Source organism: Abramis brama (assembly GCF_963993115.1).
Source record: "Abramis brama genome assembly, chromosome: 7".
NCBI classification, from domain to species: domain Eukaryota; kingdom Metazoa; phylum Chordata; class Actinopteri; order Cypriniformes; family Leuciscidae; genus Abramis; species Abramis brama.
Genome location: NC_139969.1, coordinates 15,636,702 through 15,659,358, shown reverse-complemented (window position 1 = coordinate 15,659,358; position 22,657 = coordinate 15,636,702). Strand labels below are relative to the sequence as shown.

The 22,657-nt window shown below is 35.3% G+C and overlaps 2 long non-coding RNA genes across 3 annotated transcripts; both read right to left on the bottom strand.

The window, feature by feature from the left end:
• Window positions 1-535: 535 nt before the first annotated feature.
• Window positions 536-4,283, bottom strand: LOC311086307. Of its 2 annotated transcripts, XR_014607039.1 has the most exons (4): window positions 4,155-4,283; window positions 2,051-2,135; window positions 666-1,888; window positions 536-579 (listed from the first exon to the last, which is right to left on the bottom strand). It is a non-coding gene; the product is annotated as an uncharacterized lncRNA (long non-coding RNA). The 2 variants fall into 2 exon arrangements; XR_014607040.1 differs by lacking the exon at window positions 4,155-4,283 and having other exon boundaries at window positions 2,051-3,424.
• An 863-nt stretch (window positions 4,284-5,146) lies between these two features.
• On the bottom strand, window positions 5,147-6,567 carry LOC311086306. The gene is made up of 3 exons (XR_014607038.1): window positions 6,475-6,567; window positions 5,554-6,157; window positions 5,147-5,438 (listed from the first exon to the last, which is right to left on the bottom strand). It is a non-coding gene; the product is annotated as an uncharacterized lncRNA (long non-coding RNA).
• Window positions 6,568-22,657: the final 16,090 nt, after the last annotated feature.

Below are 22,657 nucleotides of genomic sequence, written 5' to 3'. Positions count from 1 at the left end.
GGGGATTTGCATATGTTACAGTCTTCTTGGATGACTCAACGACAAGGAGCAGAAATTCCAGTCCTGATCCAGGATATTGTCGATACCAAAATAAATTCTGTACACTGACATCATATTTGCATGAGAGAATGATTGTTTCCCCCTCAGTAACTTGTGTTCTGCCCTGCAGTGGTGTTATTGTCTGTGCAAAACATTCATCTGCAAAATGTGTAGAACATATTCATCAAAAATAATGATAATTGTCAAAAGTCATGGAAAATTGGTGAATCACAAAATCAGATATTTGACATTAACAGGTGCATTATAGTTATATAGTTCTAAATATATTTATATTTAAACCAGTCTCTTACATACCCTGTATTACTGTCAGCAGAAGCAGAGAGCACAGGAACATCATGACTGCACTGTAAAACACAAATGATGCTTGTGATTGAGAAATGACAATGTCTTTGAAAGCTCCACCCACACATCTCATCATCTGAGGGTTCAATATTTAAATGAAATTGACCATGGATAAATGAATGGGAGAGAAACTATGAGAAAAGAATGCATGATTTTATTCACTTTGTGAAACCAATGCTGAATATTTTGAAATATACAGTTTTTTTGTTTGTTTTTTTACATCACATTCAGTTAGACTTTCTTCTTAAAAATGTTCTGACGACAATGTAAATTTAGCACTGTTGCAAAAAAATAGGCAAACATAAAACTGATATAAAATGTCAAACCACAAACATTCTGATTACTGATTTACAAGTAATGCTTGTTTTGGGTTTTCATTTATTTTGTTCTGAGAACAATAGAGCTATATTTTCAGTGAAATTATACACCATCACTGTTTTTTAACCAACATTTATAAATAAATTCCTTATTGTAGTAATAACTATATGCTTTAGATCATGCTATAGAACCGACTATTAGATAATTCCTTTCTTAATTACTTTTAAACAGGTTAATGAAGCATTGTTAATCAAACAAAAAAAATTGACAAACAAAGCAATTTTTTTCAGTTCAAATTATTTTTTGCTATTATATATTTTTAGATTTTTTTACAGTAGTGAATGTTTTTCTTAACCCCCCTTTCCTTTTTAAATATAGCGGATGTATAGCGTTAACGTACATGTCTATTTTAGTTTCAGACACCTGCAGGTGTTACCAAAAACTCATCATGTCCTAATTTATCTGTAACCCAAATCAGGTTTGGTGACTCCTCTGCTCTTCAAAGACAGCACTAGACAGAGATGGATATCAGTTCTAACTAACTGTGCTAAAAAAATAAGTTATTCTTGAACAAGAAGGAGCAGAGTGACAACCTAAACTTATAGGAGATGCAGCTTTACAACATTTTACTTTGTACAATAAAATCAAACAATAAAAGTAAAATAAAAGCACAGCAATGCACAAATTCAGCTGAATTGATTTAACAGTGGTTAAAACACGAAATTGTGTTATATAAAATAATGAGAGTTTTTTTTCAGAGAAACATGTTTATCTATTTTGTTTAAAAATATGGAGTACAGTGCTCCACTTGTTAAATACTTTTCTCTCTGTTTGAAGTTTTCGTACAGCGTAGTTGTGTTTCCTGTCACTGTGGGCCTCAGAGCGCAGTAATACAGAGCAGAGTCTGACACTTCAGCAGAGGAGATCTCCAGATACACACGTTTTGTATCTTTATTAATTCTTGGCGTTAAACGCTCTGGTATGTTGTCACTTTTCAAGCCACTTTCATAGATGTAGAGGAGGAACTTTGGTGTAGATCCGGGATATTCAATGTACCACTGGAGAGTATCAGGTACTCCGCTGTAGTTACATGTGAGATTTACGCTTTCACCTTCTAAAACTTGTGTTTGTGAGTCATGAGACGTTATCATGTTTGCCAGGATGTTCCCTGTGAGAAACAATGAAATAAAATGAAACAAATAAGATGTAAAATTGCATAGTAAAATAAGAAGCATATTTATTAATTTAAATATCTGTTAAAAGCAATTCTAATCAATACAATTATTATATAATTGAAGTAATTAATTCTGAGAAATTAATCAATACTCACCTATATGAAGAACCAAAATTACAAAGACAGCAAGGCACATGTTGGTTGATGCTCTTACAGAGAGTGACAATGATGTGATTTCATTCTACAACAGAAAACAAGCCATGCAAAGTCAAACTAACCAGAGAGCTCCACCTCTTGACACAATGATGTACTGTACCTACGGGGAGGGAAAAAAACATTGATACTGAAATGATCCTAATGTTGAGTTCTCATTCATGTGTGACAGGAGCTGATGCACAGGCTCTTTGATCATGACAATCAGATTCACCATTGTTAAAACAGAATATAAAGATCAATAGGGAGATTTTTAGACTAAGCACTAAAAATAAACCACACTGTATATAACTACAAAAACTTGCAACATATTGCAATATATTCAATGTAAACAAACAAGAATTGGGGCAGGTTAATGTTAAAAAAAGTAGAAAGGGGAAAAAAGCAGCGACAATGCACATGCAAAAAATGAGTCTTCACCCATTCAGACGGATTTTTGAGAGCTATGCCTAAATTTTTTTTACACATTTGTAAATATAAATCCTGCATTGAGGGCATGGATATTATTTTCATTCATCAGATATTTTAAAATGTGTACTGGGCTGTGTGAAATTAAAATCTCTGCTTACGTATCTGAATATCATTGTCAGATTTATTACTTAGCTGTGCACAAAGAGAGAAATGAACAGCGAAACAATTAGTTTTTAAGTGGGGTGTAAATACAATACGATACAAAATACAATACAAATACAATACAAAAATGCAACAATATGTATCATGGATAGTGACAATATGCATTGTGGATAGTTCACCCAAAATCAAAATTACTGTGTGAGAAGAAAATCTAAATCTAGTGTCAGTACTACATTATACTGCATATAATGTTGAATATAATATATAATAATGCGATGGGGGAATATTTGTGGGTCCTGAAAATACAAAATGTCTATGTTACCAGTAAAAAGTGGCCTACATTATTTTAAATATATCTAATCAGTGACAGAGCGCAAGCATATTTGTCTAAAATAATTCTGTATTTTCAGCTTCACAATCATGAATATTTTTATTTTGGTGTCACTATTATCCGTTATGGCATTGGGATTAGCAGCACCAAGTCCAAACCTATTCATTTACATCCACAATGTAATATAAAATTTAGCATTTTAATCAACAGTAAATATTTTGTTTACCTTTTATCAAATGTCTTGGAGTATCGCAATAATGTTGTATAGTGAGTTCAGTATCGTGATATGTATTGAATCGTGACATGAGGGTCTCGTTGCACCCCTAGTTTAATGTCAATACATTTTGACCTCTCTTAAAAAATACACAAACAAATGGTCTTCGGTAATGATTCTCTTTACATCATTTTAATCTAATACTGGCAATTAATTCACTTCGGTCTGCCCAATTTCACCACTAAATATTGAATAGATTAAAAAAATGGTAACACTTTACAATAAGCTTTCATTATAGTTAACATGCATTAATGCAGTAACTAACATTAACAAAAAATGTATGTTAGCAATACATTTGTTAATTTATTAATCTTTTTTTAACGTTAATTAAATTAACTGTTCATTGTTAGTTCATGTTAGCTCAGGTCCATTAAATAATATTAACAGATTCAACTTTTGATTTTAATAATGTATTGGTAAATGCTGAAACATTAACTAAGATTAATAAATGCTTTAGAAGTACTTTATAGTTTGTTAAAAAATGTGGTTAACTAAAGTTAACAAATGGAACCTTATTGTAAAATGATCACCAAATAGTACTAGTGTGATTCAGAACAGATGTGGTAAAAATGTAAAATCAAGAGGATGCAGTGTTTGCATAGTATTAATATAATTTTCAGTTCTTAAAAACACTTTGTCAAGCCAGATTCAGGTTTTTGTACGGCGCTGACGGGTTTCCTCTCACTGTGGGCTTCAACGCACAGTAGTACACTGCAGAGTCGGATACTTTCACAGAGGAGATCTCCAGATCCGTAGACGTTTTCTTTTCATTTAATTTCACTGAAATTCTTTTCACTTTAATTTCAGGCTGCATAATTTCAGACTCCCCACTGTTTTGCAGGATCAGAAGAAGGAAATGTGGACTTGACCTTGGATATTGACGATACCAGTACAAAGAAAGGGCTGAAGAGTAGTTGCAAGACAACGTGACTTTATCCCCACTCTTCCTATAAACCTCAGTTTGGACAGGAGTGATGACATCTTCACAACTGCCACCTGAAAAAGAGAAATTAGTATTTGTAAGGTTCATTATGGTCTTGTATTTTGGCTGATCTTCGTGAACCTGACCTCAGGAGGATTTATTGTACATGCAGGGATTATAAAGATCTCATAATGAAAAATCTGAAAAGTTTGTGGTTGCAAAATGGAAGTTATTAAATATAATCAAATATTGAGCTACTCACCTCCGAATGTAGATAGAAAGCTAAGTAAACAGAGTAACATTGTTCAGGCCGATGCTCTGACTGACAGCTCAGTTTGTAGCTAATCTATTTCAAAACCACATCCTCAGGATGGCCTAGATGGTGTCAGAACACTAAAGCCCCTCCTTCTGACCCCAAACACATGTTTTAGGAGTTGGGGGTCCAGCTTTTGAAGACAGCCCCTTTATATTAGCAGAACAAACTTTAGAAATTTAATGTGAACATTTTTTATTTTATTTTATACCGAACTTACAGCAAACAAACACATCTCAAAGCCCAAACTTATATGCAAAATAGGATATCTAGTCTTACATTTTGAAACATAATATGACTAACCTCAGGAGACAGACACTATATGTTTTAGTAGCATATGTTTCATACCTTTAGCTTATTGTGGGTTCAAACTTTAATACTAACCACAAGGATTGCATCTTCCAGAGTGATTACACTTTGCTGTGTTCACAGTACAAATGCTGCTTCATTAAATCTATTATTCTTTTGGTTTTGGCTACCGTATCAGTCGCAGGTGTTCCCACATACAGTAATGGTTATGGCTGATAATTTGTCTTGGTTTGGCTAATACTTTGATGTTTTTGAGTTCAAAGTATGTGTGTTTTTGTACAGCTTCTCTTAAACTTTGTATCACTGGGTCTTTCCAAAGAGCACAGTAATAGAGAGCTGAATCTTTCAGAGCAACTGCTTTGATAATCAGTTCAGTGGATGTTCTGGTTGTAGATGATTCAAAATGAGGATCTGGTATATTACTCCTGCCGTCTCTTGATCGCGCACCTTTCCACAGTAAATACTGTGGCTCACTGTTAGGAAACTGTCTATACCAATAAAGATCAACATTTTCACTGCTTGTTTCATATGAGCATCTTAATGTCACCCGGTCCATTTCATTTCTAATAATAACAGCTTCATCTGGTCCAATGTGATCACCAAGAGCAACTGGAAAGGAATTAAAAATTGTTATGTGAAAGCTTTGTGATAAATTCTGATTTATTAAGCTTTGAAATTATACATTAATGTTAAAAATTCATACATTTTACAGGCTTTCAAATACCTGATGTAGCAATGAGAATTAGTACTAGCGATCTCCTCATCCTGAATGTACTGATCAGTTGTGTGCTTCTCTTCACAATCTCTTGAGGTGTTGATTTGTTTCTGTGTAGTCTCAAGTGGTTGATAGTATAACTTTCAGCTTTATGCACACACACGCTTATGTTGTTGAGAGTCATGAAAAGTGCTGCCCTCTTGTGGTGTGTGTGCAGACTCTCTGATCTCATGGTTTCTAACACAAACCTTTTAGCTTTGAGCAGGTTTTTGTATGGAGTTCATGGTGTTTCCTGCCACTGTGGGCTGCAGTGCACAGTAATACATTGCAGAATCCGCCACATCTGCAGGGAAGATTTCCAGATTCACCGTCTTGTTTTTTTTATCAACTGAGGCTGTCACCCGAGGATGAGGAGGAGTGGCGGTCTGCGTTTGTCCCGACTCCATGATTAGAATCAGGAATTCCGGTGGGGTGTTGTGGAGGTGTTGTCGATACCACTGTAGATTATTCATTGACATGGTGTAATGGTATTCACAAGAAATAGTCACTTTTTCATTGACCTTTGTATGGACAACCGGAGCTGTTGGATTAATTCTGTCTTGTATACTGTCACCTGGGAAGAATGTTGAATTAGCATTTGAAAGCAAATCAAGTCACATTTATTTGTAAAACTCTTTAGATAGTTTCAAAACAACTTTACAGAAATAAGCAGCGAAATAACAGCATTGCAAAATTTAAATGACTTCAATTCAGCTATAAAGCAGCTCTACAGAAGGCAATAGTATCATTATTCAGCTCAATTTGATTCACTGTTGATTTTATTCAGTTATTTCATGTCAATGTTGCAAAGCCACTAAAGTTAGCATCAAATATGCACTGCTAATGTGGAAAGAAAGAACAATTGATGTAGATATAGAACAGAAATCTTACCAAAAAATGCCATTAAAACTATTAACAAACAGAAAGACATTGTTTTAAACGATGGTTTCCTCACTGAGCTTCGCAGAACTGCCATAACAGAATCCTTCAGACAACTGAAGCTCCCAGTCAATGCTTTCAACAACCAATCACAGTGCAGTGATGTCACTGGCAGGTGTCACAGATGCTATAGATAGGACTGTTACAAACTCTTAAATTGATGTTCTTGTCATCTCCAGTGGTCTAAAATACATTTTCAATTCAATTCATATTAATTTTGTATAGCGCTTTTCAAAATACATATAGTTTCAAAGCACCTTTACAGAAAATGCATGCGTCTACATTACAATTTAGAGTGATCTGTTATCAGAGGTTACTGTGTCCAAGTACATACAAATCACGCAGTTAGCTAACAATGTATTAATTTAAGGCAGAAACAATGAGCTCATTTAAGTCATTATTACAAGTGAAAATAATGCTTGCAATATATAGAAATTTAGCACTGGGTGATTCAGAGTTTGAATCATCTGTTATCCTCGCAGGAGTTAAAGTCATCTCTTCACAGGTGTTAGGGCAATGCATTTAAATTAGGGCATTATGTAAATGAATGCTGATGTATGTTTACCAGCTCAATAACTTTTTATAGGGCAGTTTATAAGTGCTGTCCATATAGCAAAACAAAACATCACAATCAAACGATGACAGATTTCTAATTGGTGTTTAATTGGTTCATCTGTGACAGGAGCTGATGCACAGGCTCTTTGATCATGACAATGGCAGCAACAATGCACATGCAAAAAATTAGTCTTCACCCATTCAAACGGATTTTTGAGAGCTATGCCCAAAAACATTTACTCATTTGTAAATATAAATCCTGCATTGAGGGCATAGATATTATTTTAATTCGTCAGATATTTTAAAATGTGTGCTGGGCTGTGTGAAATTAAAATCTCTGCTTATATATCTGAATATCATTGTCAGATTTATTACTTAGCTGTGCACAAAGAGAAATGAACAGCGAAACAATTAGTTTTTAAGTGGGGTGTAAATCGTATACAATACGATACAAAATACAATACAATACAAATACAATACAAAAATGCAACAATATGTATCATGGATAGTGACAATATGTATTGTGGATAGTTCACGCAAAATCAAAATTACTGTGTGAGAAGAAAATCTAAATCTAGTGTCAGTACTACATTATACTGCATATAATGTTGAATATAATATATAATAATGCAATGGGGGAATATTTGTGGGTCCTGAAAATACAAAATATCTATGTTACCAGTAAAAAGTGGTATTTTAAATATATCTAATCAGTGACAGAGCGCAAGCATATTTGTCTAAAATAATTATGTATTTTCAGCTTCAGAATCATGAATATTTTTATTTTGGTGTCACTATTATCCGTTATGGCATTGGGATTAGCAGCACCAAGTCCAAACCTATTCATTTACATCCACAATGTAATATAAAATTTAGCATTTTAATCAACAGTAAATATTTTGTTTACCTTTTATCAAATGTCTTGGAGTATCGCAATAATGTTGTGAGTTCAGTGTCGTGATATGTATTGAATCGTGACATGAGGGTCTCGTTGCACCCCTAGTTTAAAGTCAATAAATTTTGACCTCTCTTAAAAAATACACAAACAAATGGTCTTCGGTAATGATTCTCTATACATAATTTTAATCTAATACAATACTGGCAATTAATTCACTTCGGTCTGCCCAATTTCACCACTAAATATTGAATAGATTAAAAAAATGGTAACACTTTACAATAAGCTTTCATTATAGTTAACATGCATTAATGCAGTAACTAACATTAACAAAAAAATTATGTTAGCAATACATTTGTTGATTTATTAATCTTTTTTTAACGTTAATTAAATTAACTGTTCATTGTTAGTTCATGTTAGCTCAGGTCCATTAAATAATATTAACAGATTCAACTTTTGATTTTAATAATGTATTGGTAAATGCTGAAACATGAACTAAGATTAATAAATGCTTTAGAAGTACTTTATAGTTTGTTAAAAAAATGTGGTTAACTAAAGTTAACAAATGGAACCTTATTGTAAAATGATCACCAAATAGTACTAGTGTGATTCAGAACAGATGTGGTAAAAATGTAAAATCAAGAGGATGCAGTGTTTGCATAGTATTAATATAATTTTCAGTACTTAAAAACACTGTCAAGCCAGTGGGTTGCACTTGACCACTGGCTTTTCTTTACAAAGAACAACTGAAATAAAACTCAAGGAACTAAGCATATTTGTCTTTTATTAAACATTTAATGAAAAGTTTTTTTTTTTTTTTTTTTTTTTTTTTTGCAATGTTGTGTAATATGGCACATGCAACAATGTCACAGGCCCTGTCAGGTGTGCAACCTGTGCAGTTCTGTTGGGATCAGCATAAGTGTACGTAATACAGTGAGCTTGATATTTAATTGTGGAACTTTTCTTACCACTTTCAAATAATGTGCATAAATGTGAATCTCTCAAAATTCTTAAGTCATGCACAGATCCTGGCCATTTTGCTTTCACAATTGTGATATGGAAGATTTTAGTCAACTGCCTTTTTTTTTTATTTGATATAATATTACTAATCTGGAATATTAAGAATCACAATAGTAACTGGGCTGCACATTTACATTGTGAACCCCCTTTCTGTTCACATAATCCCCCTTTCTGTTCACATAATCCCCTTCATTGAGGCCTTGATGACAGTCTATAGTAGCCTATAGTCTATGGTACCAATCACGTTAGTGAAGCCTGAGTGACATATACTGTAATCGGCATGGTCATGATTGTATGATCTTCATAAAAAATTATGATAGCCTAAAAAATAAAATAAAAAATAAAAATAAAACTGCTTTACAACATTGGGTCTTACGTGGCTTGGAAATGCCACAAAAAAACTAAAACTGTTTTTTAAACCTAAAAGCGACAAAAAACGACAATCTCACGAATCACGACAAAAAATATATATCTCAGAAAGTGCACTATCGCGCTGCGCTGGACTTCCCGTATCAGCTCCGCATATGAAGCCGCGATCTAATCCTGTTTACATGAAATAAGCCTGCTCCCGAGCAGGTTTAAGTTTGCGCACATGTTGCTATGACAGCAAGTCCTGGATGAGCGTTGAAGAACCAAACAATCCAAGATCATGCCAAATCGCCAACAATCAAATCCAGCTAAGTGAGTTAGCGACGTACGAAGAACGGACCCCAGGAACCAATCTTTGGAGAAGTTTGTTTATTCGCAAAGGTGGACAAAAACATTGTGCTGGCTTTTTAAAGATTATTTTGATGAAGACTTTTTCTCCTATGTTGTAGAAAAGATGGAGGAGTAGACAGTCAGACATTGATAATAATAAGAAATGTTTCTTGAGCATCAAAGAGACTTCTTTCAAAAACATTAAGACACTTAAATACTTCTTTTGTCCACCAGTGTACATGAATCCAACAAATTTTTGGAAATAAGTGAAATTATTTTGAAGGTGGGGTTATGTGTCATGTATTGTGAAAAGTTTTGTCCTGTGTTGGACATTTCCTTTTTGACTGCTTAAAAATGTATTTATATTCTGCAGTTTTATGAATGTAATGGTTGATATTTCATTATAATACTTGTATAAGCTAAACAACCAATGACTCTACATTCATTTAGTCAAATGCTAATGTTTTGTTTATGATTTTATGTATGTTTTTAACAATGTGTGCAGTGAAGGACAGCACATAATGTGTTAATTTAACACGTTTACACATCTTTGTGCTAACCTTTCTGACATATTTACTTTGTTAAAATCATTAACACAATTAATGAGTTAAAATTAACACAAAAAACGTTGTCCCTAAACTCACCCATTAATGTGTAAAAATTTCACACATCATTTCCAGCATTGACAGACTGTTTATTTTGTGATATATATGAAATGTTTTAAATAAAAAAATGGTATTTTGTGATAACTTTGTCGAATTGGTTTGTACAGTAGTACTTATGTAGGATAAAAATAAAATTAATCATATATCAAAATTATGAAATCTAATTTATATTTAGAACAAATAAAAAAACTAATTACAGTAGTGTACTGATTAGCTTCGTTTTTTACAGTAATGCACTGTATTACACAATTACGGTACCATTTACTGTAAAACTGAAATACGGTTTGGTACTGTAACTCTTAATTACAGTAACTTACTGGCAACAGTGTTGCCAGTAAGTTACTGTAAAAAACCCTTGAAAAGTCTAACAGTGTATTATTCTTTTGGTTTTGGCTACCGTATCAGTCGCAGGTGTTCCCACATACAGTAATGGTTATGGCTGATAATTTTTCTTGGTTTGGCTAATACTTTGATGTTTTTGAGTTCAAAGTATGTGTGTTTTTGTACAGCTTCTCTTAAACTTTGTATCACTGGGTCTTTCCAAAGAGCACAGTAATAGAGAGCTGAATCTTTCAGAGCAACTGCTTTGATAATCAGTTCAGTGGATGTTCTGGTTGTAGATGATTCAAAATGAGGATCTGGTATATCACTCTCGCCATCTCTTGATCGCGCACCTTTCCACAGTAAATACTGTGGCTCACTGTTAGGAAACTGTCTATACCAATAAAGATCAACATTTTCACTGCTTGTTTCATATGAGCATCTTAATGTCACCCGGTCCATTTCATTTCTAATAATAACAGCTTCATCTGGTCCAATGTGATCACCAAGAGCAACTGTAAAGGAATTAAAAATTGTTATGTGAAAGCTTTGTGATAAATTCTGATTTATTAAGCTTTGAAATTATACATTAATGTTAAAAATTCATACATTTTACAGGCTTTCAAATACCTGTAGCAATGAGAATTAGTACTAGCGATCTCCTCATCCTGAATGTACTGATCAGTTGTGTGCTTCTCTTCACAATCTCTTGAGGTGCTGATTTGTTTCTGTGTAGTCTCAAGTGGTTGATAGTATAACTTTCAGCTTTATGCACACACACGCTTATGTTGTTGAGAGTCATGAAAAGTGCTGCCCTCTTGTGGTGTGTGTGTAGACTCTCTGGTACCATGAGGTTTCTAACATCTAAACCTTTTAGCTTTTAGCAGGTTTTTGTATGGAGTTCATGGTGTTTCCTGCCACTGTGGGCTGCAGTGCACAGTAATACATTGCAGAATCCGCCACATCTGCAGGGAAGATTTCCAGATTCACCGTCTTGTTTTTTTTATCAACTGAGGCTGTCACCCGAGGATGAGGAGGAGTGGCGGTCTGCGTTTGTCCCGACTCCATGATTAGAATCAGGAATTCCGGTGGGGTGTTGTGGAGGTGTTGTCGATACCACTGTAGATTATTCATTGACACGGAATAATGGTATTCACAAGAAATAGTCACTTTTTCATTGACCTTTGTATGGACAACCGGAGCTGTTGGATTAATTCTGTCTTGTATACTGTCACCTGGGAAGAATGTTGAATTAGCATTTGAAAGCAAATCAAGTCACATTTATTTGTAAAACTCTTTAGATAGTTTCAAAGCAGCTTTGCAGAAATAAACAGCAAAATAACAGCATTGCAAAATTTAAATGACTTCAATTCAGCTATAAAGCAGCTCTACAGAAGGCAATAGTATCATTATTCAGCTCAATTTAATTCACTGTTGATTTAATTCAGTTTATTCGTGTCAATGTTGCAAAGCCACTAAAGTTAGCATCAAATATGCACTGCTAATGTGGAAAGAAAGTAAATTCATGTAGATATAGAACAGAAATCTTACCAATAAATGCCATTAAAACTATTAACAAACAGAAAGACATTGTTTTAAACGATGGTTTCCTCACTGAGCTTCGCAGAACTGCCATAACAGAATCCTTCAAACTGAAGCTCCCAGTCAGTGCTTTCAACAACCAATCACAGTGCAGTGATGTCACTGGCAGGTGTCACAGATGCTAGACTCTAGATAGGACTGTTACAAACTCTTAAATTGATGTTCTTGTCATCTCCAGTGGTCTAAAATACATTTTCAATTCAATATTAATTTTGTATAGCGCTTTTCACAATATATATATAGTTTCAAAGCACCTTTACAGAAAATGCATGCGTCTACATTACAATTTAGAGTGATCTGTTATCAGAGGTTACTGTGTCCAAGTACATACAAATCACGCAGTTAGCTAACAATGTATTAATTTAAGGCAGAAACAATGAGCTCATTTAAGTCATTATTACAAGTTGTGAAAATAATGCTTGCAATATATAGAAATTTAGCACTGGGTGATTCAGAGTTTGCATCATCTGTTATCCTCGCAGGAGTTAAAGTCATCTCTTCACAGGTGTTAGGGCAATTCATTTAAATTAGGGCATTATGTAAATGCTGATGTATGTTTACCAGCTCAATAACTTTTTATAGGGCAGTTTATAAGTGCTGTCCATATAGCAAAACAAAACATCACAATCAAACGATGACAGATTTCTAATTGGTGTTGCTGCATTACTGGCCTCTGTCTGACATTTTAGGTTATATCACATTGGTAGAACAGAAGACAGAAGTTTTAATCTAGTCTATTTTATTTTCATCATTTTTCCACAGGGAAAATTAGTGTAATTATGCTGATCCAGAACATTTTAAGATGTATTATACATATATATTATCTTAAGATATTATGTTGATTAAAAAAAAAAAAATATATTATTTATATAAAAAATTATATATTGTATGTACTATTTGTAATTGTATGATCCATTGTATTATTAGTATAAAAAGTGTATATACCATTTTATAATAGATAAATACTGTTTAAATATATATCTATTTTTTATCAGCAGTGTTTCATCATACACTCTTGAAAATGAAGGTTCTTTTTTGGCATTGATGGTCTCATTAAGAACCTTAAACATTCATGTAAACTTTCTATTAACAAAAGGTACTTTACAGTAAAAAAAAAAAAAAAAAAAAAAGGGTTCATCAGATTGTTAAAAATGTCTTCGCTCAAAGGAAACCATGCTTCTTTTAAGAACTGTTTGAAAGGTTCTTTGTGAAACCAAAAATGGTTCTTCAATGGCATCACTGTGAAGAAAAAAAAAAAACCTTTTGGAACCTTTATTTTTTAAGAGTGTATACAGACAACGAGAGTGGCAACAAACTGTAATATGTGGGCTGTGAAGTTCAGGTTTATGTTAGAAAACTCAATATCCTGCTTTCACAGTGGGCCTCAAAGCACAGAAGTACACAGAAGAGTCAGACAGATGAAGGTTTTGGACAGTCAGTGTAGTTCTTCTTGCTGCAGAATCCAGCAGGGACTGAAATCGCTTGTAGGGGAAGTCTTTGGAATTACTTCCATTTCCAAGATTGTGTCTTACTAATATATATTCTGGTGGTAAATGCTTAGTTTGCCTGTACCACAGCAAAGCAGGCATTGTGTCTGTTGTATTATATTCACACTTCAGGGTTACAGTCTCTCCAATGCGAGCTGAAGTTGTTGTTGTTGGTTGACATACAGTATGTTGTCCTCTGCATTCTGTGGAGAGCACATACTGTAACATTATTTAACTCATTCTGCCTCTCACAACACATTCTCAAACAGCATTTTCCTAAAAGAATGAAATTAATAAAAACGTGCTACATTACCTAGACAGAATATAACAATAAGGATATCCCTCAGCCAAGTTCTCATGATTGACCAAAAAAAATCTGCTAAAGAACTGAAACAATAGCTAAACGTAGACCTGACACCCGCTCTCACAGTCTGTTCAGCCTCTGAACTATCAGGGTTCTGTATCCTTTCACACAACATAACCGACTTTCATTGTAGATCAAAACTCTGGGTGCTCCCTGCTGGTAAAATATAAAAATGCAGAATCATTCTCATGATCATTTCATGAACTTTTCTCTAAATCAGACTCAGGGCCAAAGAGAAAGCTTAGAAAGACAAAAAAAAAGTTTAAACATATTTAAACATAAGTTAAAACATATTCATTTCAGAAACCAAGAAATTATGTTCACAGTGACAATCACAGTTACATTGAAGTGCTGAAATGTGCTGAAATATGTTTTTATGCATATCAAACTGGTTCTTGCTTTTGTTTTCTTTCATTCAATGTTCAGAGTTTTCATATAAAACATGTCTGTGTAGTCTTTAAAAGAATAACTATCATCACAAATAATATTTGGTGGCCTTCCACCAAAATGGAGAACAGAAATGAATACATGCAATATCTAAAATCAAATTTTGTGCCACTTTGATGACAGTGATATTTTACATTTTCACTGTTTGATATGATATCATAAAGCCTCAAAAACATATTTCACAAGTTTTTCCGCCCAGTGTCATGAGTGGACCACTAGATGGCAGATTAATCTTAAAATTTATGAACTTTATGATATTGTCTTTTTTTCATAATGATAGTCTTTATATTTTCTACTGTAAATATTGTTATGGCTATTACACTGTTACATTGTTTGAGTGATACGATATCTTAAGTGGTTGAAGGAGGATTATATGACAGGAGTTGAACATGTTTGTTTTTCAGAGCCTTGAAAGCATTTGTTTTCGTAAAATAAATGAGACAATGATGAACATTATGAGCAATTGTTTGGCTTGGAGAAACTGAAATCAGAATATTAACTACAGTTGAGCATGAAATCTTTGCCTTTTTGCAATGTCCTCAAATTAGAATGAAAGGAAAGGAACTGTTTGTTATGGGTGTATATCTTTTCTACTATGCTTAGGCAGGTTTTTGTGGCGTGTTCTAGTGTTTCCTGTCACTGTGGGCTCCAGGGCACAGTAATACAGTGCAGTGTCTGATACTTTAGCAGAGGAGATGATGAGATCCACACCGTTTTTCTTTTCATTTAGTCTCCCGGAAAACCGAGAGTCCAGATTCTCTGCATTCTGGACCCGTCCAGAGGTTTGCAGAATTAATAAAATATATTCAGGAGCTGATTTGGGATACTGGCGGTACCAATGCAAACTAATTGCTGTTGAGTAGCTACAGGACAAAACAATAATGTCACCCTCCTCATGAAAGACCTCAGTTTGGTCTGATGTAATGAGACTCTCAAACCTTCCACCTGAAAATGATGATAAAAAGAATTAGAAAAATATTGCACTCTGAACTATAAAATACAATTTGGTTTTATTCGGCAAAAGTCTGACATCATTTACAGTGTAATTATATTCAAATATGGTATATTATTAAGACAAACAAATAAAGTTGACTAAGCAATATTGAGTTATACTCACTCCCAACAGCACAGAGCAGGATCATTGTGATGAGCAGCATTGTGCTGAAATGGCAAGTCTGTGATGGCACTTGAGATCTTAAAGCAGCTTGAAGCTCCTCCCCCTAACTAAGAGTGAATAATGAGCATGATAAACTCTCATGCATGCTGTTAGGTTTTTGTACAGTAATGTTTGATTTCCTATCACTGTGGTCTGCAGAGCGCAGAAATACAGTGCTGAGTCTTGTACTGTGGAAGAGGCGATTTCCAAATCTACACGATTTTTCTCCACGTTCAGTTTTCCTGACAGGCGCTCGTCTGAACTCTGTACTACTTTTCCAGAGCTTTGAAGGATGAGCATGAGGAAATGAGGAGCTGAACTGTGATGCTGTCGATACCAAAGGAGACTGTATGCTGAGGAATACCTACAGGATATTGTTATGTTCTCGGTCTCTTCTGCATGCACTTCTGTGTGTTCTGAGGTAATGGTATCTGCAAGAGTGACATCTTAAAGATAAAAAAATAGGAGAAATATGTTGATTTCCACAGCTCAGTTGGCATTTAAAGAAGCATATTTTCAGTAATACAGTCACACAAACTGGGTAAAGAAAAAATATATTTACCTGCTACGGTTAAGATCCAAATGACTATGTACAGCAACATTGTGAGCCTAAGCAGAGCAAAATAAAGTAACAAGACAAGTGACAAATCTGAAGTCTCCTCTGGAAGCTCCGCCTCCTTCCTTAGTATGACATTTGTACAATCTTATGTTGTTTGAAGTATTTCTCTACTTTTTATATTTATAAGTCAGCCATAGACCTATAGCAATTATTGATTAATTGTCTAATGGCAGTTATTCAATCTAACAGCAATTATTTGAGATTAATGCAATAATTGTGCAGTTAAAATTTCAATGACCTTTTGCCAAAGAATATAAAACACTGTTGTAAAGTACATTAAGTTAGTCAAAGGTATTCATTTCCTACAAAATACATTTTTGTGGGTTTAACATCTGCATTATATTATATTATATTATATTATATTATATTATATTATACATTTTCACAGCATTAAAGTAAATCATATAGGCCTGTTTTATTATAATTTTTGTATTATATACGATTCCAAGTCATAAAATTACTTATTTTACACTGTGACATAATTTTTTTAATTTTTTTTAAATAAATTTGTATGACAATTAATAATCAACTCAAAATTCATGATCATCAGGCCTAAAGGTTTATACAGTAAATTTGTAATCTTCCATTTTCCAGGTGTGACCACATCTCTTGCTGCTGAGACTACTATTTACTGTAGGGAAGAAAACTATTTTGTGGTTTGAAAGACCACAGGTTTGTACATGAGTTGTACAGCCTGATAAATACATTTCACCACAGTGTTCTTCTATAGCGAAGCAGTGTCCTCCAGCTTTAGATTGTTAATGATGAGAAAAGTTTATGTCTTTGAAGTTGCAGAATCATAGCGAGGATCTATGCTTTGAAAGTCTGTCTCTGATCGTGCACCCTTCTGCAGTAAAAGCTCAGGTGCCTGTCTTGGGATCAGCCTACCCTAAAAGAGCAACACATGAGAGCTGCTTGATTCATACAAGCATGTGAGAGTCAAAGACTCCCCCTCTCTACCAGTGACAGTTTTGGTCTTTAGTGCAATATGAGCACAGAAAGTGATTTTGGCAAAAAAAACATCAATGGATATTTAAGCAAGAAAAATGCTAAACTGTTTGTTAGATGTTGAAGTAATAGTGTTTTTGTACCTGCCAGCAATGTGATACAGATGAGAAGTGATGTAGACATCTCCAAATTGTACAGTAATTATACCCTTGAGCAGCGAATCCTTTGATTGTTCTGTCAGCTTCTTATAAATGCAAGAGCATTATTGTTAGTGTTTGATTGGCTCATCCCATCATGAAGTATGTTACCACTTCACAATGCAGAATTGATGCAGCCCCATTATCCAAACACAAAAACAGTAGGTGGCGACAAGTGACTGGAATATTCTTTGATAGTCAAGTCAAGTCATTTCACCTTTATTTATATAGCGTTTTTTACAAAGCAGATTGTTTCAAAACAGCTTTACAGAGATAACAGGAAAATAATGCAACAAAGTTTGTTTCCAGAAGAAAATAGCGTCACAGTCCAGCTTAATTAAGTGCATTATTGTTTATTTTTGTTGTAAAAAAAGTTATTAATTTAGTTAATTTATATATATATAGCCGCTCTGGAGAAAACTGTGATGCCATCGTCCAGCTCAGTTCAGTTCTCATCAATGGTGTCAATGCAGGCAGATCAATAATATTGTTGAATATTAATTAAATGTCCCCAACTAAGCCAAAAGCCAATGGCGACAAAGGTAAAAAAGGCGACAGGTTGAGGAACCATAACTCAGATGACAAATGGAGAAAAAAAAACATTGGGAGAAACCAGACTCAGTCGAGGGCTCAGCAACGAACGAACAGTGTATGATTATGATTCAGGCAGCATTATAGGTCAGATGTCAGACTGGATGGAACATTTAGAATATTGTCCAGTTCCAGTGAGTCATTAATTGGTTCATTTAACTGATTCGTCCAGAACTCTAGTTCACTCAAGAACAAATGAGTGATCCACTGAATCATTCACTCAATCGATTCGTTCAAACATAGTTTGTTTGCTTGGAGATTCCGCGTTTCTTCCGCGGCTTCGTTCGGAACTATTTGCGTTGACGGAGTAAAAACAAAGTTCTGGCAATGTTTCTAAAATGTAAGTTACTCAGTATTTACATGTTGTTAATACTATTCAGAACCATGCTGACAATATAAAGCTCACTAAGTAATCACTAATATTAGCCTACCTGATGTAAACATTTCACCCTACTGTAGGCTAGGTTACATGCAACTCTTTGTTTATTTCCAGCAGGTGTTACCATATCCTGCAATTTGGCTCTGTGGTTTATAAAGAAAAAAATGTGGTTCTATATTCATTTGATAACTTACTGTTCAAAGCAAGTTTTCTGAGTGAGTTTTTGTAAAGCCTCCCAGGCATTTTGTATCACTGGGCTGTTAGAGCACAGTAATACAGAGCTGAATCTGACAATGTTACAGTTGTAATGGTCAGTGTGGTGGATGTCTGGGATGTAGTTGATCCAAATCGACGGTCTGGTATATTCTCATATGTCTGTGATCGTCCGCCTTTCAGCAGTATATATTGTGGCTGTGTGTTAGAAAACTGTCTGTACCAATAAAGGAAAACATTGTTGCTGCTTGAATCGTATGTACACTCCAGTGTCACTGAATCTCCTTCTGTACTGATAACACTGGTCCTCTGGCCACTGGGTCCAATCCGATCCTGACAGATAACACCTGGAAGGAAGTTGTTATAATAAGATACATTTGTTAAAATTAAGATGTGTATAGATACTTAAAGATCTGAATAAGCATTCAAATGATGTATTGGAACTGTGGATTGTACCTGATACTATAAGGAGAATCACCAGATATTTTTCTATTTGTTGACTGGCCATTTGGACTCTTTCCATGATCACATCAGATGAGTCTTAATGTTTCTTGAGATGTTGATCTTTAAATGTCTTGGGGTGAATGCAAAAGCAGGAAGTACAAATGATGTCAACTGTTTGTCATATGATTCATCTGCACTTCTCTAAGACTTGTTGGTTCCACAAAGAACAAAACTATCAAATATTTAAATGTTAACTGTTCCTACGATTTCCAGCAGGTGGCGAGCTAATATCATACAAGTACTATACTTCTGAGCATAATTTGTACTCATGTACATAAAAGCCTATTACTAAAAGTTGTAGTAGTTGGTGAGTTATGTATTTGAGTAGTATTCTTGTGATTCAGTTTTTTCCCATATGGACAAGTTTTTTTTTGTTTTTTTATTTGCAGATATTTTTTAAAGACATGCAATGCATTGTACATTCACCAACACAGTGTTGCTGTTGAGAGGGTTTTTGTACAGTGTTCTTGTGTTTCCTGTCACTGTGGGCTGCAGGGCACAATAATACACAGCAGAGTCTGTCACTTTAGCAGTGGAGATCTCCAGATGCACATGGGTTTTCTTTTCATTCACTTTTCCAGAGAACCGAGGATCTTGATCCACAATTTTTGACTTTTGTGAAACTTTTCCTGTGGACTGTATAATGAGCAGAAGAAATTCTGGAGCTGATCCGGGATATTGTCGATACCACTGTAGTGTTGATGCTGAGGTGTAGTTACAGGACAGAGTAACATTTTCTCCCTCTTTCTTATAAACTTCAGTCCGGACTGGCGTGATATTTGCAAAACTGCCACCTTCAAAATTTAATCAAAATTCATGGAAATTTAATGTACATAAAAACGAAAACACTAACTAACACAAACAACACACTTATTAATAACAAGACATAGAAGAATAGAAGAGACAAACAAATATTCTGCCTGCAATGGAATACTTACATATAAGAGAACAAATCAGACCAGTTAAGAAGAGCAACCTGTTGATAAGCATGATGAAGTTGTAGTTCTGTTGTTCAGCTAAACTTTGCATTCTTTCCTTGTCAAACAGAAGATGTCTCAAGCAAGCTCCTCCTCTTAAAGCTGCAATTGAAAAACAGACTGAGCAACAGTATTATGAAGGAAAAAGAGTAGCAAAACTCAAGTGCATGTAGATGTGAATTTGAGAACTTGTACAATAAATATTCATACTTGTACCCTAAAATTTACACTCACAGCTCCAATGTGAAAACCTGTAAAATAAAAATCTGAAGTTGAATGTTGAGATTTTGCACACGCAGACATTAGTCACAAACCTGTATTCTGAATTTGCAGTTGCAGACAAGTAGTCACAAATGTGTAAAATGTCATTCACAAAAATACAATGACAGACACAAACTTGTAGTACATAGTTGCACTTATTCTTTCATTCACGTTCGCAGTACAATCACAATTAGGCACTTGCAACTTCTCAAATCTGTCACTGCAATTTCAAATTTCGCACCTTGACTTTTGCAACTATTTTCGCGATATACACTGAACAAAATTATGAACGCAACACTTTTGTTTTTGCCCCCATTTTTTATGAGATAAACTCAAAGATCTAAGACTTTAACCCTTTAGAACCTGAAGCTAAAATAGGTGTTTGTCACATATTTAGATTTTTTTACTGTAAAATTCTAAAACAATGTGCTATCTTCATGTGCAAGGTGTCATCTTTTTCAGAAGACAAATAGCTTTCTACAAATTAAAGTTATTGACCATTACTGTGTGTGGTGAGTTTGTAAATAGAATTTAAATAGACAAAAATAAAAAAAACGAGAATAAATTTACTGATTTTTATTTAGAAAAAAACAGAAAAATCACAAACAAAAGAAACTAACACTTAAAAAGTTGAAAAATGAACTATAATACATAAATACAAGTCTTTTTTGTGACATTGGGTTGCACAGTTTTCATTTAGGACACTTTTTCACATATAAATGCATGCATACATAGGCGCACACATACACATGCACAGACCACATGCTAAGATTCGTGAAAGAGTATCGGCCATCCGCCTCCCAAGTTTAATTAAAAATCATCCCAATCCCCTCTTCTGCTGTCTACCACTTCTTTCGCCATGTATTTGTTCGTTTCTTTTATTATTTTATGCAATCCAAAACACTCTAACCTGCCGCGCTTCGTATCGTCTCTGTTCAAATCCTTCCTTCCTGCTCTGCCAGAAAGCTGCTGTCATTTGCTGACGGAAAGCCGTATATTGATTAAAAGCGCATGTTGTCTACTGTCAGGGGCAATTTGAATGGTTTTGATAGTGCAAATGGTTAAAGAGTTACGGTAAAATTAATAATACAGCTTGCTGGTATGTGTCGGCAACCACTTTAAAAGGGTTAAAGGTCTATTTCTCTTAAATATTGTTCACAAATCTAGGGGGTAGGGGGGGTCAGAAAATCAGTCAGTATATGGTGTGACCACCATTTGCCTCACGCAGTGCAACACATCTCCTTTGCATATAGAGTTGATCAGGTTGTTGATTGTGGCCTGTGGAATGTTGGTCCACTCCTCTTCAATGGCTGTGTGAAGTTGCTGGATATGGGCAGGACCTGGAACATGCTGTCGTATACGTCGATCCAGAGCATCCCAAACATGCTCAATGGGTGACATTTCCGGTGAGTATGCTGGCCATGGAAGAACTGGGATGTTTTCAGCTTCCAGGAATTGTGTACAGATCCTTGCAACATGGAGGCGTGCATTATCATGCTGCAACATTAGGTCGATGGTCACAGACACCAACGGACTCCAGCACGGCACGGACACCAACGTCTCCGGCACGGACACCACCCACTGTCTCCGGCACGGACACCAACGTCTCCGGCACGGACACCACCGTCTCCAGCACGGACACCTCTGGCATGGACACCAATGTCTCCGGCACGGACACCACCGTCTCCAGCACGGACACCTCAGGCATGGACACCAATGTCTCCGGCACGGACACCACCCACTGTCTCCGGCATGGACACCAACGTCTCCGGCACGGACACCACCGTCTCCGGCACAGACACCTCCGTCTCCAGCACGGACACCTCTGGCATGGACACCAATGTCTCTGGCACGTCTCCGCTGTCTCCAGCACGGACAAGTGCACGGAGACCACCGTCTCCGGCACGGACACCAAAGTCTCCGACACAGACACCACTGTCTCCGGCACGGACACCAAAGTTTCCGACACAGACACCAAAGTCTCTGACACAGACACCAACGTCTCCGGAATGGACACCACCGTCTCCGGCTTGGACAAGTGCACAGACACCAAAGTCTCTGGCACGGACACAACCGTCTCCGACTTGGACAAGTGCACGGACACCAACGTCTCCGGCACGGACACCACCATCTCAGGAACGGACACCAAAGTCTCCGACACAGACACCAATGTCTAGGGCTTTGACTCCGAACTTCGTTATTCGAATATAATTCGAATATTTAAAAAAAGAATGA